Here is a 19,466-nt window from a genome sequence, read left to right on the forward strand (position 1 = left end):
TATGAATGGATCTCTTTTGTTGTCATATATACCGTCTATAATGTGTTTGGAAATCATCGACTGTATCAATGAAAAAAATACAAATGCACTTTTTCTATATATTCAGTTAGTTATATAAAGAAGCAAATATCATTTAGCTTTATTTTCAATGTAAAATGCACGATTGTCATTAACAAAATAACGGTGTTGAGACTAAAGGCTTTTTTCTATCCCACATATCTATTGAATAAAATCTTTATGATTACAAATTCGTAAATTAAAATACATCGTCACGGCATGAAACTTTAATTTGTGTCATCGTGGGATTCTCACAATTCCTAAAAATTCAGCTGTAAAAATGTCAAATGTACACAGGGCTTTTTGTCGAGTTAACGACTCAACAAAACAAGATAACTCTTATTGGAAGTGTATTTTTCAAGAAAAAAGACACACATGTATACAAAAAACAACAATAACATTAAATTCATACTTCTGTACATTTTGCATATTCTTTGGATAAAACAAAAGATTTTTTTCATGTGAAATGTTCAAGAACTTTCTTTCACTTAGTAAATTAAAAAAAAAACAAATATGCCTGGAAAAAGATCATGGGTTAGAAATTTCTACTATCCATCACTTGAAGAATGCATTTTGTTGCAGGAGAAAATATGAACTGAATTATAATGTTATTAATCAAGCAATTTCATATTGGCCTTGTTATTTGTCCAAGGGTAGTCGTATTGGCCCGAGGCCGTAGGCCGAGGGCCAATACGACTGCCCGAGGACAAATAACTAGGCCAATATGAAATCGCTTGATTAATGATAATATTATTATTCAACTTTCAACTGTTGGCGGTAACAGTGTAAGAACTCTGTGAGTTACCTTATGACAGCTATGCACGTTCAGGTGAAAAATCGTGTCATTCTTTGACAAGTTGTTTACAGTTTAGACGTATTTTAGAAATCATGATCATTTTCGCCAGTAAAACAGAATGAGTTGTATGTAGGTACTTGAGAATAATTTTGAAAGATACTTTTAATGCGGCAAAATCAAGAGTAACTAGAACATACCTTATTTTTTGGAATTCCTATTTATTTTCTTTAGCGAGTACCATATCATTTGAACTGTGATAAAAACTGCTTTAAAAGTCGTTTCTTTTTAGGCTGCAAGCAACGAGACACAAAATTATACACATATGTGTTGATCAAGATAATACAACCAATCAAGCACATATTATATAGTCCCATGCCTCGTTTAATTCTTATCCGAAATTGTTTGCAGAACTTCACAACTGACACTCTTGTTCGCCAATTTATTCATCCACTTTCCAGCACTTGAATCGCTATTTATCATTGCACAAATAGTCCACACTATCAAAATGTCTGTTAAAGATAAGTCTCATCCTTTTAATTAATCTGAGTTTCCATATTTTCTTATTATTTTCCTTGACAACTGCTAGAATTTCTGACAGGAAACACTTGCATTTTACACAATACCGAATAAGCGAAAGTACCGTTGTAATCTCCGAAGACGTACATCCCGCTCAGTCATACTTGGTTATTAAATGAACATGTTGGATGACTTTTTTTATCAAAATGTGAAAAAAAAAAAATGTAATCTATAACTCTGATGTAAAACAAAATGGCGTCATTTAAAAATCAAACGGAAGTGGCTTCTCCGTATTGGCCCTCTCTTTTGAACCAATCAAAATGCTTGAATTCCGTATTGGCCCTGTTTTTTCGTATTGGCCCTGTTTTTCTCATATTGGCTCAGTTATGTTTTGTATTAGCTCTGTCTGTTTCATATGATGTTTGCAATTGATCTAATACAGTGTGTAATATTGTAAAGTTGAATAATAATATCTGTTTATCTGCTGTTTATCATTTTATTAAGAGAAGCCTTTATTTGTATAGATGAAAATGCCAAACTGATAATCATTTATATCAATATCCGTTCAGAATATATCAAATAATGGGTAGTAATCAATGTATACCGTTTCTGTTTTTTTTGTTTTTTTTTGTTACATGTTATTTTTCTTTTGGCATCTCAATTATCTATATCTACGTAGTTGCCTCCACAAACAGAAACGTATGAGAATAGTTAATGAAAATTGTCTTTTCTGTGGACTTCCCTGACATTTTGATTGTGTTTTTCTTTAAGGATCATTTGTGTAAGGAAGTTTGTTGTCTAACGATGACCTTTAGGAGGCGAAAATATTACTTCATTCGGGTGAATTTATACTTTGCAAACTTATATTTCATTTGAACTGGTATACCATAGTAGATTGTCCCTCTTGAAAGTAGCCAGACTGACTTAATTCTGAACAATAGGTAAAAAGGAAACTTTTCTCGATCACTAATAGTAGAGGTTGTGAAATTACTCAACGATATCCCCTCTTCAGTTTAATGTAAAATATGTTTTAAAATGTATGTTATGTAATTTGGGCTTTCGGTGAACAGTGAAAGCTGGTGTGTGGGACAGGAATGATTTAAATACATTTTGATATATGGCACTACAACAAAATACCGCTAACAAATTCCATAAATGGGCAGAGCAGAGAAAAATTAGTAGGGAAACCGATGTTGAACTAACATTACACAGCATGGTTTCCACGAGTATGTACGACCTAAGTTTGTCAGTGGGAAGCATGCACAATTTTTTTACATGTACCGAAATTACACACATGTTAATAATTGAGTTCAAGATTGAACTGTATATTTTATATTTGCACAACTATTATCTATACCCGTATGAACAATTAAAAATTTTGGGAAATTCTATCTGTGCATTTGATAGGGCCAAAAAAGGCATACACTGTGAGTAAATAAATCGAACATGACTCTCGATAAAAAAATAGCGCATGTCTATTGTTGGTAATGTATACAAAGTTTCATTTGAATTGGATGGAAATTGAAAAACATCTTTGAGTATACAAGGCACAGAAATAGTTGTAATGTTGTGTAAGGGGGTTCACTCGAGAAAAACCTGACACGGAAGTTCTGACAATATGCGCAAGTCCACCTAATGGCGATAATAGATACAAAAAGATGTAACTAGTCGGCGGCCAATAGATCACCAGCTGTTCATATAAATGCTCAATGATTCCTAGGTATCAATAAATATATAACAACACTGAGACATGGTGTGGTATGGGGTAACCATTTACAGCTACCATACGGCACTAAATGTCCTCTGTTGTGACTATAAAAACAAAATGTAACCACTCGGGGACCCTTATATACTCTCAACATTTCTCGGTATTAGCTGACCTTGACTGGAAAATTTGATGTTTCATTTGCTTTTACCAGGCTGCAATAAATTGCGTGAAGGTATGTTTGTTGGATTCATGAACGCATTATCAGGGACATTCTAGTATTAAGTGCAACTCAAAGATAACATTGTCAGTAAAGTAATTTTTTCACGTCATATTACATGTATTAGAAGCCAATGAAACCTAACTGTAGAGAAGAAAGCTGATTATTTCTCAGTAATTTCAATCACTTAAAAAGTATGTCAGCAAAAAAATATAAAAAAAAACAGACACATTTTATGAACATCTAAAACACGTAAAGTTATATTACTTTTCCGTGACAAAGAACATTATTAACAGCTCTCGAGACATTCGGGAGAGAAGGGATAGTTTTTATTACATAAATGTGTTGATGTCCGCTGTTCCATAGAACAAATGTGTATCTAACGTGGTTAATTAGTGCAAGAACACAGGTAGTCTGGTCATCAACCGTTGACGCAAATAACTTACGAACAGGCTCTGGCATCTCTAAATACAGGTATGATTGAAGTACTTTCAGCAGATGTAGAAAATGTCTTTGAAGTAGTATTAACACAATGCTTGTTCAGAAACAGTTACATGTGATAAATACGTCACTGTCAGGCTATAGTTTTGGAATTGTTTTTCTTCTTTGTACTGAAGAACGAAAGCAGGCATTGTTTTATAATATTGGACAGCATCTCCAGATCAATGCGTTTCGCTTTTACTCTGATATGGCAGAAAAAAAAACCAGTTTACATGAAGTAAAAAAAGCAAAACAGTTTCAAATTAATTATATTGATGGTAATAAAATATCTCATAAAATAATAATATATCATGTAGTATAATGCTTTCAGAAAACAATGAGTTTTTGTACAACCTAATGGCAATTAATTTCTACATTTTACAGTTTTAAGATAGAAAAAGTAGAAACTCCAAAGGCCGCCCAACACGAAAACAAAAATTTGCAGGCCCGGTTTTGATTGAGCCTTTCATAAACGGTAGTTGAAATGCAAGTTACTGTCCACGTCCTCTAGCCACGAATTGAGTAGGTCTCAACACTTGCACATGTGACAGTACTTAAACAAGAAAGAGACATCGCAAATGTGTTTATACGACAGTGTACATGGAACCTTCAAGGATACACACAGTTTAATTCCATCAAAAGCGACGTATTGTCCCCAATTAAAATAATGGGCTTGCCGTTAACGAGAAAACAATGGGTAGAAGTTTATTATATATCTTATTAGAAACTATAAGTTTCACCGGTTTTACAAAACGAAAAACCACCATTTTAAGAGAATAATGGCTAGAAATACGTATGATTATACAAGTATTAGGATTCAAGACTATATAGCGTATGAGCTTGGAAACATTCTGATGCTCTTTTTGTATATCAGATTTCATTAAAGCACTTTAGATTTGCTTATCCCATCTGGATTAGAGCAGTCAATATGAAGATGATGATTCTTGTTAGAAATATCAAAGATTTCATTTTTCAAACACCAAATAGAAAGCTATATTTGAGCCGCACCATGAGAAAACCAACATAGCATCCGCGCAGTCTGGTCAGGTTCCATGCTGTTTGCTTTCAATACCTATTGCAATTAGAGAAACCATTAGCGAACAGCATGGCACCTGACCAGACTGCACGGATGCGCAGGCTGGTCTGGATCCATGCTGGTCGCAAACGCACTATGTTGGTTTTCTCATGGCGCGGCTCATTTGTTTTCCGATGATGTGCTTAAAACGATTGCTCATATTAAGGAAAAATGCACGATTTTTACAACATTTTTGCAAGTGGCTTTTGTCATTTGATCTCTAAAACAACTAGTTACGATTCCTCTGCAGAATATCCATGCAATACATGCATTTTGCAACATCATGTCACTATAACATAGACATTATTTTTGGTTTAAAAATACATTTCTTATACTGGCCACGCAGAATCGCAAAAGAGAAAGTACAAATATATTTATCAGTTAAAAAAGCGTTTGTACTTTATTCTGAAAAATGCTTTAGCAATTCTTAAAATACATTATGTATGATCTGAAGCCTGTAGTCTATTACATTATGATAAATACTCTTCACTACATGAAAACATTTGATATTATGATAAAGCTCTGCTTTTTACACAAACGCATAAAATGTTTCATTTATTACATTTGCACGACGTCCACTGGTACGATACAGTCGTGAACACCTGAAATTGATACAATCGTGAACACCTGAAATTAACTTTCAACAAATAAATAAAATTTCTGTCATACTTTTATTTTGTTTTAATAGTTAAAATCCGCCATTTGAGAGCACAGACAAATATGCCTTTAATGTACCAAATATAAACCAACATCAATACAACTGCTTCTGAAGCTAACGATGGCGGTTGCCTCAACGCCGTTCGATGAATCAAGTGAACAGAAAGTACATGCATAGAGCTCCATGTTCGTGTAAGTCTAATTATCATGCATGGTTTTGTTCATCTTGACAGTTTTAAAAAATAGTATGAAATTATCGGTGCTTTAGACTGACAATAGCTTTATGTATTTGCGGTCTTTATGTTATTAATACAACAAAATATTTATTTCACTATACAGATGTTGTAAATATTGTTATTGTAAATTAATACTCCACGTCACATTTAATAATCGCGTAACATCGGATGCAGTGTATTGATAACAATGGAAAAATAGAATTTGGTAGAGGGTTGGTTAAAGAAAAAGCATATTTAATCAAAAGGTGCGATGACGATATAATGATTTTAGTCACTTTCATGTTTAAGCAGGTTAAGTGGTATAAGATGCAGGTATATGCGCTTAGAATAGAAATAAACTTGATCAACAAGAGACTCTGTCTATATTATTATGCGACATCAATTAATAGAAATCTTGCGTGTCTTGGAATGGATTATACCTCTTTTGTACACAGATTATACAAGCTTGAAAAGAGTTGATATGCATGCGACTTTGAGTCTATTTTTTTCAAGGCCCTGAAATATGCATCTAGATTATGCAGTTGTGAGATTAAATGGACTATAAATCGTTTGTTTCTTCTTAATAAAACAGATTCTAGGCTATGGTAAAGTCTACATTGATGCATACGCTTTTTAATTTTATGCTATATATGATTTTTTATGAAATCAGGAACAAATAAATTGACAAAAGTTATCCTGACACACGTTGTTTATTCAGTCTGGATTACAGGCTGGTGCCAAAATAAGATATGATATATTATTTCTATCACTCTGATTTAAATCTGAAGAAAACTATTTGATCTAATATTAATGTTATTCATTTCATTTCTGTTTTATATCTCAAATTATTGTGTTCCTTTTACATCTAAAACATACAAATTACAAGATATATCATGTTCAAATGTAAGTTTGATAGTCACCTTTCTCCGACTACATTGCCTTGCATGAAATGTTGAATTAACATGGAAGTGCACATCTCGTCAAAGATTCCTAAAATAAGACCTTTCTTTAAAGAATTTGCAGACCTACATACTTCTTAAAATAAATATATGTATTTTTGTTCAGATATAGACGAATTTACAACGCCGTTGGATGCCCTGTTGTTTAACCGGATGTTTTGATATTAATATGCATGCGCTCTGTACGTATGACCACTCAGCAATAAGTAAACATACATAAATTACGAATTGTATTGCCATAATAAAAATGAATTTGATCAAACAATTTTGTATAGAATGCTTCGATTAAAAATAGAGATGTCGTTAATTATACTTTACCCGAGTAGCCGCCTTTATTCTCTTTTAGTCCATCCGCATACATTCTTAAGTCTAGATTCACTCACAAAAGAACCCATAAAACTTGTTCCTATTTACTTTAAAAAATGTCATATTTTTATATTTTATCTGTCAAAAGATTTTTTCTTCAGAAAGTTGTAGTATTATATTTTTTCTCCTACTGGATATTGATTATAATTTTCAAGGGATACGACTCCTTGACAACGAAATTACTGTGTCTAAAAATACTAGAGAAACTATTCGTAACTATTATGCAACTGTCATGATAAACCATAGGTCAACTTGGTGACCGTAACATTGGACTTGTTTCTGATTTTTAGGATGCCATCTTATTAATTATTAACTTTTGCCCTTCAATTTACAATTCCATAATGAACATATTTGGTAAAATTATATCATGTTGCCAGGTTTTCCTTCAATAAGAAATGAAAATATAACATGATATTAAAATTGTAAATAAAATCTATAAGAAGATCCTTAGGTATTTTGATGGAAATTTCGTTTTAAAATGGTGTTCATATTGAAAAACACCAGATGGGATAAATCTATGACTCCGAAGAAAATCTTTATTTAAGAAATAATAAATCTGTTCCTATATTTTATCAGTTAATAAAATATGGGCAGGAGTTTGGATGCGTAATAATTAAATCACGAGTGCGTAGCACGAGTGATTTAAATATTCGCATCCAAACGACTGCCCATGTTTTATTAATTGATAAAACTATTGGAACATATTTATTATTTCGATTCTAACAACGCAAATAATTCGTATTTTACAGTACTACATTTTCAACGTAATACGTCATTTGGGTCATATGCTGTTACAATTTACCCCCTATGTTTAGAAAGTGTTGCATAGCCAATGGAACGTATAGATATTTTTTCTTTTTTATCAGAATTTTGAGAAGTATTATAAATAAGTAATCTAACAGCTCGCAAACTAATTATGAAACGAATCATCAAATTAGGCGATTTGACCCTGTGTTACGAGTGACAACTTAACTTTTATATGACGTCACATCATTATGACGTCACCCTTTATGTCATACATTTATGACGTCACCGCTGAATCATAATAGAGCTAATTGAATTCGTTCGTAGAGATCAGAACGTGTTTTGCGGTCCTACACATAAGTCAGTATGACCTTTTATCATATTTATGTTTTTTAAATGCTGTTTCAACCGTTTGACCCTGAAATAATTCGTATGTAATGGAACTGAAGTAGAATCTCTAATGTCACAATCATAGGGGGTGAAATGTAACAGCCAGCCATATTTTATCGTAGATTCATGTATAGGCGATTTCGCTATATGTTTATATAGCAATTGCTGTGGATCGTGTTAGAATTTAGGTTATTAAATGTCCATAAAATATAAGCTTTGAATTATGACTAATATCAATTTCCCATTTTTCTGAAACCTTAATCTGTCCAAATGAAGATCAATATGGCTAAAGAATAGTATATTGTGTTCATTATGAATCATTAACTATCAGTTGTAGTGAGCGTCAGTTAAAATGTCTAATTTTGAGCATGGCAGTAGTGGATGTGCAAAGGATGGCATATATTTTCCTTTGTCCTGCACTGGTATTTTATCATGATTCAAAGTCATATTGACCAAACTGATTGAAGTGTGATATAACTTTAATGTAATTAACATTTTGCCGTCATGTCTTTTTGTCCTACGCAGAGATCGCAAACGCGAAATTTTATTTCCATTACTAAGGAACGGACCAAGTGTAAATTTATCTATTCTTGGGATTATCTCACCTAGAGTTATTTGGTATGAAGGGTTGCAAGTACGACAAAGGATGTGATTAATTAACAGACGCTCCTATAAAACCACATTAGCATCCACAAATCTTGACTTTGATATGTCTATTAATAAAATCTACAAGAATATCTTTTGAAAACATAGAATACAACCGGCAAAATAATAGCAGACTCGGTTTATTTGTGTCTTTTCGTGTAAATAATCTATTGTTCAACGCCCTTTAAGCCTCTATCGCCGGCTTCAGTTGATTTTAGTTGTGATTAAATTGAATGGGCTCTATAATCCCAAAGGACCAGAAAATATATCAACACTGAATCTAATGTAAATAGTAATAATCAATAAATTGTTGTTAACATTATGCACATCTGCAGGGCGATATCGCGAAATTTATCATTTCATACCTTCCATAGATTGACATGTTATACTATTAACAACCTTATTTCAGTTTCAGTTAGCTGATTGGTTTTGCATCATGATAAGAATTGCTTTTATTAACAGGTCAGTAAATCATACAGGTTCATAATCTTATAAAAGATATTGTTCGAGTTTTTAGCCAAACAGCGTCTTATTATCCGCAATTGAATTGGTTGCATTAAATAATTACCTACTTTCAAGAAGCTAATAAACTATTTGATACCGTTGTAAGAATGCATCATCAGAAATTTAATTTATGCCTGTCCATTTAATACACAGCCTAAATATTACTAGAATTCATCAAACTAAACTGACGATTTATATCTATTATAGATTAACCAAGCGTAATTCATGCAAATGAAAGTTCATATGAAATATGAGAAATTTGGAATCTATCATTGGTCTTCGGTTAAGATCAGAAAATCCCAACCCATGGGCGCACCGCGTTTAAGACTTGAGTGGTGCGCCCGAGGGTTGGGATTTCCAATCTTCACCGAACACCAATGATGGATTCTATTTCTCAACAAAAACTATAAAAACAAGCACGAAAATATGAAACTATTTAAAACGCGAGAAATTGACGTCCGTAAGCAGAAGTGACGTCATGACATTTCAGTGACGCACAATAACAAAGTTTCGCTTTAGTTTTATCGTTTGTAGCGTAACGGTACGTTCTTATCATAAAATAATGAATTTTGAATCGAGAAATACACTATAAGGAACGAGAAGAAAAGACAAAGGTACCTGATTTTTAATTATTTTACATAAATAGTATGTATATTCAGTGCATGAAGTAGTCCGTCACAGGAGTGTGGGATAACCCATGTGAGATAAGATTTTCCAGCATTTCTAAAAATAGAGATTTTTCTGTCCAATACGTGAGAACACACAATCTTAAATGACCTCGACGGACAAAACGGCAAAAATGTTTATCGCAAATACAACAATTTTTTATGATCAGATGACCTTTATTCCAATACATCATTAATTATTAAATTTTTTATCATGTACTTACGAATAAATTTGAACAAAAACGTGTAGGCTGGTTTATTGCTTTGGATATTTCTACCATCAAGCCAATTGTGATTTAACGCATACTTCTGTGTAAATAGTTGATTTATGAAACCTTTGGTTTAATAATTTCACACATTCCAGCCCACAATGATTTCAGTAATACTAAAATAGCGAGATTCAAATGTCAGCTAAAAAGTCAAAAGGTTCAATCTAGAAATATGTATCTACTTGCATAAAATCTAAAGTTATGCAGGAGCATCATTATAGTTTGATATCCCTCATTTGTACAGTTAATACTGCCATTGTTATTAAAACATCTTTACAGTCATTATCTTGGTAACAAGTAAATTTAAATGTTTCAGAAATAATATATCTCATTTAGTTTAGTGATTTGTCGCTGAATAAATCATTGTTTGGAGTTCAGATGCGTAGGAATTATATCACGAAGGCGCAGCCCGAGTGATATAATAATACGCATCTGAACGAGAAACAATGACTTTATTCAAGAGCAAATCACTAAATGAGATATATCATTTCGATTTGAACAAGTTACCAAGGACTTTAAAGTACATCCTTGACGGTATTCAAAAAAATATTTGCCAGTTTTCAGTTGGTTTCTTTTCCAGCGCGCCGCTATGCCGTTTGACGCTATGACGTAATAATTGTGATGTCAGAACAGTGAATTGTTGTATAATAATTCACTGTTTTCAGCCTTCTTTTTTAATAGAAAAATGAATCGGATCGTGTTAGAATTCTTTTTCATATATTTCTTTTCAATAATTGAAGTTTTGTTGATTTCAGTTGTGATAAAATTGAATAGGCTCTATGATCCCAAAGGAGGCGCAAATATAACAACACTGCATCTAACGTAAATAGTAATCAATAAATTGTTGTTAACGTTATGCAGCCCAGCATCATCAAATGTACTTCAAACCTGGATAAAACTTATACTCAAAGGGACAGAGATAAACGAGCTTGAGACTGTGGCAGCTAAAACATTAACTGACATGAAATACAATAAATTACTACGGTTAAACCAATTTGAATTTACCTTAGTAAAAAAGTAATCTACCTCCTTAATAAATCTTCTAATGGAAAATTTAGACGAAAGCCAATGCCTCTTGAATAACTTAATCGAGACTATTCAAATTTTACACATGTTTAGATAGACGTAAATTAAATGCAATCATATATTTTCCATCAACTATTGCTCATAGCCGCAAAAGTAAATTAAAAAATTAATTTCTCTATGAATGCAACTCTCTGAAACTTATTTTGTTCATTGCAATTATCTAAAACATTAGTTTTAAAAAATTGATCAACGAGAAATTTTTATTCCGACAAGATCTTCAGCAAATTTACCCTATTAGTTAAAAGTCAAAATATTTCGAAAGGGGAACAACTCCTCATAATAAAATTCTGAAAGTAGTTATTTAAATGAACATAAGCGTATGTTTTGCAAGAATTTATTACAGGATTTCACTTTCTTTGTTATTTTCCAATGTCAGAAATAATTTGGACATAAGGCTACGAATATGAAGATCTCCACAGATGTAATTTATATAGTACATACAGGTAGCCTTACATGCGCAACAGAAGGTGCTTATACTGTAACAGTTTCAAACAAAAATGTTCAAGAATTGTAAAAAGAAATCTTACCTTTGATTAGAAATGTGCTATCGCATGTTTTTAGTTTTTTGCCCCGAAGGAATTAATTTTTGCGTATGTCCGTCTGGCATTGTGTATGAGTAAACCAATTTCGGTCTGATTTTATATTTTGGTCATCGATGATTGAATTTTGTCAAAATTAAACGTTCTTATGTTATACAGTAAAGACACTTCGGCTAATATGGATGGTGTAGCTTAAAAGGTGTTAGGTAATTAAATTACGAATGATAGTGCATTAGATGATGGCGGTATGCAATCATTATGTCTACGATCGATTGAAATTTTCAAATATACATGGCCATAATTAATTACTCACAGTTATAAGACACGTGTGCGCGCAAGAACAAGGTTAAACTCGAGGAAAAGGTACACATCTTATACATTAAATATAGTCATTGAAGCGTTCAGACATTCTTAGTCAAGGATGATGATTTACAATAAATTTGGACATGAATGCGTATCACGTAAGACCGACGGTCGCGGTTCAAGAAAAAGGCTGTCTACAAAGGTCGTAGGTTAACTGTCAGGACAAGTTAAAGGTGCATTTATCAATATGTATTAATGGCATGTCCGGTCCATATCTTTGTCAATTCTAGGACAATGGTTTTTAAAATCTACATCGCTTAAGTGGGCTACATAGAGACTGACTTACAACGACGCCAAAACCAGCACTACCGTACTTATCAAAGGTCCTAAAACTTGACACAAACGCCATAATACTCATTCAAAGTGCCATCGAGGCATATGTCATCCTATGGAGACAGCTCTTGTTTGCTTTTTTTTTTCTTTTTTTCCGAGCTGAATTAATTTTTGCTGTATTCTGTATGGAACATTGATGTAAAATGAGTAAACTAATAACATGGCTTGATTTTATATTTTGAGTGAAATTCCTATAATTGTGTAAATGTTTGCTAACAATATAATTGTCTAAACGTTCTTATGCTAAATATCAGAAATGCACCTTAGGTAATATTTGTGATGAATGTGTAGCTTAAAAAGGTTGTTGAGTGTAGTATTAAATGTATCCTGTAATTGATCAATAGTATTGCAATGTAGCAATTGTATCGGCGGTATTGCAATCATTAAAACTGTCTACGCATTCCATTCGTAAAACAAAAATATCATAGTTATACGCCATATATTAATTACCAAATATTATGAAACGAATTAAAGCACGATTTGTTAGTAAAGATTATCCAGCGTGAAGGAGATATGAAAAGCAAGAGAAGAAAATATAAACATCTGAGGAAAAATGTACATCAATTATTATAGCATTAAGATCTATATAAAATCATTGTAAACTGCTATAACAAACATTTCTAGTCCAAGGAATGCATGTATTTACGCGAATAAAGTGATACAAATACGAAAATATGTTAATGCTTATGGTATTTTTTTTTCATTTAAGCTACTCAGATACGGCTACATTGGGTTCATTGGTAGAAAAAGACATGTCCTACATAGATGATGTCGTAGGGAAATGTCCAGGACAAGGCGTATGTGATGCAATTTATCACCAAACATAATGTGTTAATGGCCATTCATTCTCCACTTCTGATTGTCAATTACTTCAAGAGAACAACTGGTTCTTTAGAAGTTATCGTACCATCGCTTTTAAGTGGACTACATAGAAGCATTTGAAACTCTACCAAACACGCCGACATCAAAACACTTAAGCACTACCAGATACTTTACATCCAAACGCTGACTCACTACCAAAAACTTTGACATCCAAACGCTTAAGCACTACCAAATACTTAACATTCAAACGCTGACGCATTACTAAAACATCGACTTCCAAACGCTTCAGCATTACCCAAACGCTGACTAACTACTAAAACGCCAATATTCAAAACATTTACATCCAAATGTTCAAAATGGAAGCATTAACGTGGCTATCTAAACAGTAAGGCACGACCAACATAGTCGACTGTCATTCAAACGCTAAAATGGTGACATCCAAACACTGACGTAAAATCGAAGCCTTTGACACCGTCGTGCAAACTCATCTCATTTCTGCTTTTTAAACAAATTACGAAGCCTATCATATAGCAGTAAGCCAGTTTAAAATAGTGTTAAAATTATGTCAATTCGTCAGACCTGCGTAGAAAGATCATTTATATTGCTTCATGTGTTTTGTTTTGTCCTCAGACATTTTGCAATGATATTCATCAATACATACACTGCTGTAGAGGAGGAGGTTTGGATTTTGTTTTACTGACATATAATGCTGGAATATGGTTGAATAATGTGTGAGAACCAATGTTCCGGTAAACGGTTTAAAATGCCAATGACATTTGCCACTGACCGCTGCACGACTATTCCTCACTGAGTTCCCTTATTTCATTGTTACTGTTATTGTATGTTTTTTATGTAAACATCCATAGATAAACTGAAATGAGAACGATGTTTTTGCACTTGTCTTAATTCCTGTTGGATATTATACTTATTTTAGTTGCAAGAAGGGTAGAGATCCAATAAAAAAGCCAAAGTCTTTCAAACCAAAGTCCTTCATCAGTGTATGTATAAATGCGTGCATGAACGAAAACAAACATTTAGACCAAGTAAATAATTAAACAAATACACATAAGACCTCAGGAGGGTATCAATTGCAAAGCCAGTCTTAAGGAGTTTAATCCGGTAACCTTACTCTTACCTTAATTCTCACCATGTTACAAATTTACAAGACAATGAAAGTTATCCCCGAAAAATATTTTACTACTTCAAAGTAAATTTGTTGACTAATGTACCTGTGAAAATGTATGCAACAGAACGGTCATTTTTTACTGGAATTGTCTTAGATGCTCTGTTATATTTGTAGGTATTACAGATTCTATAATTATCTAATAATGATGCAAAAACGTTTTGATTTTCATAACTATTTCTTGGAAGGATAACTATGGCGTGTAATATTGGTTAAGAAATTTCAATGTCTAAAAAGTATGAAGAACTAAGTTTTCAAAAGTAACCAGCTGCATTTCTTGTATTACAAACTACAAGGAAAAACTGTCGCAACTGAAAATGTTTCTGAATCATAAGTCATAAAAATTGTTTTTGCCAAAATAAGCTTTGTCTTAAAATGTCTGTTCCGTACAGTCTTCACAAAATTGTACCTAAACGGGAGAAAAGTTGACTTACGCTTGCATAAAGAGTTTATATATCACTTATTATATTCTTGTCGTCTAGACAATTATTATTTTTTTGTTTCAGGAAACAAAATATGTGACACTATGTTTTTGCGCCGTAAGATTATATGAGCCGTGCCATGGGAAAACCAACATAGTGGGTATGCGACCAGCATGGATCCAGACCAGCCTGCGCATCCGCGCAGTCTGGTCAGGATCCATGCTGTTCGCTAATAGTTTCTCCAATTCCAATAGGCTTTAAAAGCGAACAGCATGGAGCCTGACCAGACTGCGCGGATGCGCAGGCTGGTCTGGATCCATGCTGGTCGCATACCCACTATGTTGGTTTTCCCATGGCACGGCTCATATTTCTATTGTTTCTAAACGGGTGTAATCTTGTCTCATCACGTACTTAAGGCCGCATCATAATACAAATAAATGGCCTCTGTTGTCTAGACAATTAAGGTCTTCGTTAAACAAAGTAGAGACAATATGTAATTTGGTTCTCCGTTCTCAGTAACAATAGCTGTGGTCATGGACTCCAGTAGTTAGAAGCATTATTGATTGCCTTTGCGATGTTATGTATCAGACGTAATATGATTTCATATGCTTGGTTTATATGAATCAAATTTCGCCAATACGTGTTAGAAAGTAGGAAATAATGAGACAATTCAGCCATTATGAAAGATTTTGTCCATTATCAGATTCGAACCCTTTACTTGTTGAAAATCTCGCCCATCATAAAACCCATTTCGTCCGTTTTGTGCATCAGTAATTTAAAATTGATAAAATGTAAATAGATTAAGCAGATGTGTCAAATTTCTTGGAAGTGAACAATCCTGCAATCAGGAAAAAATTGTAGTAGTAGCAGCAGTAACAGTAACAGGTACATGTATTGTAGCAGCAGCAGCAGTAGTAGTAGTTGTTGTAGTAAAAGTAGTAGTAGGAGTAGTAGAAGTAGTGGTTGTAGTAAACGAAGTAGTAGTAGTAGTAGTGGTGGTAGTAGTAGTAGCTATAGTAGCATACGACAAAAAGCATAAAGAATTTTTCTCTGTCTGCATGTTCAGTAGTAAATTTAAAATGAATGGAGGTGAATTGATTTTAGAACAACTTTGATAGCTGATCATTTATTTATTGTGTACAACATTGTGAATTTGGAATGAACGGAAATATAGTCAAACCTGTAGACCTATTCATCTGTATTACATACTAAAGAGGGTAAAGGTAAATTTCAAGAAAGCACAGAGCACCCTAATCACAGCCATAGAGCCATGTGTCGCGAAGTAGGCCCACAACAAAAAGAAGCTGTAACAGAAAAATATTATGGACGGGTTGCTACATTTAAATTATATTTAGAATATACAGAAAAGGGAGGGATGGGAGTGGTGTTGCGTCGGGGTGGGTGGGGGGGAGACTTTAGGCCATTACAATTGTCCACATCCAAGTATTTTCAAAATTACCAAAGGCTAATTTTGCCTCGGGCAGTGTTATTAACCTTTGAACTCCGGCCATTTCAGCTGACAACAGTACTGACTAATACTATAAAACAAATTGTTTGTCGTAGTCTTTGCAGCTTATTTCCAATCAACTTGCTGTAACTTTGTCACTTTATATGTACGGAAATAGACGTAACATTCAATAAATACCAGTATCTTTTACAGATAATTAACCCGCAGATGGAAGAAGAAACACCCACAGTGCAGTTCATCGTCCTGGTGACTAGAGATACATGATGGATATAAATGACAAATATGTAATTACATGTTTTTCAGTGAATCATCGAAACACAAAAGTGAAATATATTTGATGTTTTCACAGTGAAAAATATCAAATACATTTTTCACTGGTAAGAAACAACAAAATGGATAAAGTTAGTCAAAACAGCAATTTTTATGAAGCAATTTTTAGCAGCAAATTGAAGCAAAATTGGCATCTTTGTCTAGTCTGTAACTTTTAATTTTATGTATGGCATTTTGGCCTAATCTATAACATTTCTTGCATTAAAATCATCATATAATATTGGGCAAAACGTAAAAACATTGTAGTATATAGACTGCTCTTTAGTTAAACAAAATGTGTCCATTTAAAGGAAATCAAAGTGTTTTAATAGTTGCAATGTACAGACTGTTATTGTTTAAGATGACAAGCCTCAGGCTCACTGATCAGTTTCAATTGTCATTATATAGATAATCTGCTTGGGCGACATTCATCAAACATTATCAGACGAAATTTTCATTCGCTGCGCAGGTTCGAGCCGTTTTGCTACATAAATTTTGATTGGTTGAAATCACTTTCGACATTTTTGTAAAAGATGTGTCTTTCCTGCGTAAGGTCGCTCTTACTTTACGTGTTTAACCTGTTGTTTTCATTCATACTTTTGTGAATAAAATAAAAAAAAAAGGAACGGACACATATATCTTCTTGATGTTTTAGGTAAGAATATTTTGTTATTTTGTTAAGTATATGAAATACTGCTTACTAACTTTTTGAGGTACTGGAATAGATTATTACTGAAAAGGCCGATATATAAATTATGTTACATATTTTGATATTGTATAAGTAACCATTTCTTAATATAGATTTGTGTTGCAATGTTCTTAATTTTGTAAAACTTGTTCAGGGAAGCATTCCTATTAAGTTTTAATGATGTATGTAATACATAAAGCAATTTCTAAGCTTTCAGAGCTTTGATTTGTAAAAGAACTGAACTTTGGTTTGGATGATAAACTTTTTACAGGAATGCGATGAAAATTTATCAAATCCGGAAATAACTTTTTTAGAAGTTTTTTGTTAATTTTGTGAAGAATATGCAAAATATGGATACATTTGGTTTTATGTAAAACTTGATTGAATTAATGCAGATCCTATATAGCATTTTGTAGTACAGATAATTTATAGGAGTTGCAACATTAAACAGTTTACTTTAACCGAAATTACGTTAACTGAAGCTGCCTGTTTTTTAGGTACATATTATGTTGATTATGATGGTTTGAAACTGTTTAATTTATATATTATATATCACTCAGACTCTTACTTTGACTTGACGTGTTTAAACCTGTTGTTTTAATTCATACTTTTGTGAATAAAATAGAAAAAGGAAAGTACACATATATCTTTTTGTTTTTTTAGATACCTTGGAAGAGGGTCATTGTGGAAGTCGGTGCGAAGCGCTCAAAACATGTTCAATCTTCAGGCGAGAAGTATGTTTTCCGTTGACCATTTGAAAAAACAACAATTCTGATTCGTGTGGAGAAGTTGGCAGTTATTCGCGGAGAATAGTTCAGTACTGGTAAAGAATCCAAGAATACCGAGTTGGTTAACTTCCCACCATTAACTAAAATACTATTCAAAACATGAACTAAACATAAAACAAACAACGAAGCAAAAAATATCGCTGAATGCTGTTACAACATTGAATACCACATAAGAAAAGGACGTTGAGATTGATACATTTTTTTAACTTTAAGATTGTTAAATACTTTGCTACATATTTAATCTCTTAAAAACTATGCATTTGCGTCTCAAACTGGGTATAAATAGTGTAGTTTGTAATAATGTCAGTATTCCGCAAAACTAAACTGAGACAATACTTGTTGGTCTTTTGCTTCGAGTAGATTTCTATGAGCGGTGTTTCTTTAGCGTAAGATATATTTACTTATAAAACCAACTGAAAGATATTTAAAGGGCAAGGAATGCCTGACAAGAAAGCCATCTGCAAGCTTTTCATAACGCTGAAAGAATTTTTAAAATCGAACAGAATTGAAAATGATATGGCAGTTTGAAATTCAAGAAAATGGCTTATCATGGAGGCAGCCACTTTAGTGTGTTTATGACATCATTTCCACACTGCTGAATAATTTATTTAGCAAATATCCTTTTAAACAGATCAATTTCATATGTTTCTTGAGTACAAGATGTAAAACATGGCAGGTTCTTTCAGTTGGCTGAAAAAAGTAGAGAAATAATTTTACAGATATAAGTAAATATAATTCAAATATGTATCTAGTTTAACAAATCCGCCATTTTGTTTTGGTAACCATTGAAACAAAATGACCGCCATTTGTTTTTCAAATAATTAAATACTCATAATTTTCTCTTTTTAGAGCCGATTTTGGTTTTTTATTTTCACTTCTTAAATGATTTAAGAAAACCTGTCAGACGGAATCAGCATAAAAACAACACTACCTTTCCCTTTAAGCAAATGTATTGTTGCTATGTCAGTCTCTTGTATCTGTTACTATAATGAGAAGGATATATACAGTTAGTTACGTAGTCAAGTATCTATCCCAAAGCAAAAAAAAAAATCATTTCTGTCGTAAATCATAACTTACATACTTAAAAAAGACATACTGTGTACTTAAATGATGTAAATATCTGTAATGAAAGTCAAAATCCTCTATATCAAAGTCATATGTCACTAGGAAGTTAATATTAAGAATAATATAATATTAGTTAC

The 19,466-nt window shown here is 32.8% G+C and overlaps 1 protein-coding gene across 1 annotated transcript in view; it reads right to left on the reverse strand.

The window, feature by feature from the left end:
- LOC123527264 (uncharacterized) overlaps positions 1 to 19,466 on the reverse strand; it is a 312,126-nt gene that overhangs the window by 101,348 nt on the left and 191,312 nt on the right. The window lies entirely within an intron of this gene.

This window comes from Mercenaria mercenaria, chromosome 14 (genome assembly GCF_021730395.1).
Source record: "Mercenaria mercenaria strain notata chromosome 14, MADL_Memer_1, whole genome shotgun sequence".
NCBI lineage: Eukaryota > Metazoa > Mollusca > Bivalvia > Venerida > Veneridae > Mercenaria > Mercenaria mercenaria.